Source organism: Anolis sagrei, chromosome 2 (genome assembly GCF_037176765.1).
Source record: "Anolis sagrei isolate rAnoSag1 chromosome 2, rAnoSag1.mat, whole genome shotgun sequence".
Lineage (NCBI taxonomy): Eukaryota > Metazoa > Chordata > Lepidosauria > Squamata > Dactyloidae > Anolis > Anolis sagrei.
This window is the reverse complement of record NC_090022.1, coordinates 138,837,540-138,838,744: the sequence shown is the minus strand read 5'-3', so window position 1 is coordinate 138,838,744 and position 1,205 is coordinate 138,837,540.

Below are 1,205 nucleotides of genomic sequence, written 5' to 3'. Positions count from 1 at the left end.
ACAGTTGACCGCCCCCTATCCCCACCACACCTTCCATAGATTTTACATCTATATGTTTAACAAACTCTGACACAAAAATCTTTGAGGAGAAATTGCAAATATCATACCTTGATTTTGCCTTGTACCAAGCATTATGCTGAATGTCACATTGAGGAGGGGTCAAGTTTGTTTTCTGCTGCTCTGGAGACTAAGGGCCCTTCCACACAGCCCTATATCCCAGAATATCAAGGCAGAAAATCCCACATTATCTGAATGTGGACTCAGATAACCCAGTTCAAAGTACATATTGTGGGATTTTCTGCCTTGATATTCTGGGATATAGGAAGGTGCGGAAGGACCCTGTGCAGAAGGACCCTGAGACACAATGGAGCAATGGATTCAAACTGCAGGAAGAAAAATTCACTTACACATTAGGTTCTGGCCATCTGCTGGGAGTGCTTTGATTGTGTTCCTGCATGTCAGGGGATTGGAGTGGATGGACCTTAAAGTCTGTTCCTGTATCTCTATTATTTCTATGGGCCCTTCCACACTGCCCTATATCCCAGAATATCATGGCAGAAAATCCCACAATACCTGCTTTGAACTGGGTTATCTGAGTCCACACTGCCATATATTCCAGTTCAAAGCAGAAAATGTGGGATTTTATTCAGTTGTGTGGAAGGGGCCTAGGAAAACACCAGAAACCTTTGCCTTGAGTGCTTTTCTGCATGTACACACATGTCCTGAAAGGCAAGGATAAATTAAAATAATACACGGCTGCCTACTTGATAAAGATTGTGAGCCCATATGGTTGCCATGTTTGGATTAATTCAGTCCTCCTTGTAACAGATTTCTGGGGAACAGGATCCCAGCATCTTGAGAGCAGCGAGGCCCAGTGGTTTGAGCGTCCGACTATGGGTGCCTCTACACTGTAGAATTAACGCAGTTTGACACCACATTAGCAGCCGGAATCGTGGGAGCTGTCGGTTTGCAAGTTCTTTACTCTTCTCTGCCAAAGAGGGCCAAACTACAGCTTCTAAGAATTCTCAGCATTGAGCCATAGCACTTAAAAGGCTGTCGTACTGTACTGATGTCAACATTGGCTCACCTGGAGGAAGAAATGGACAAAGCACAGCTCCTCCTTCCCTCCCTCATTGGTTCCGTTCCTTCCCCCTCTTTCCTGATAGGCTAAGACCTCCGTCTATCACTCCAATAGCCCGCCTTAT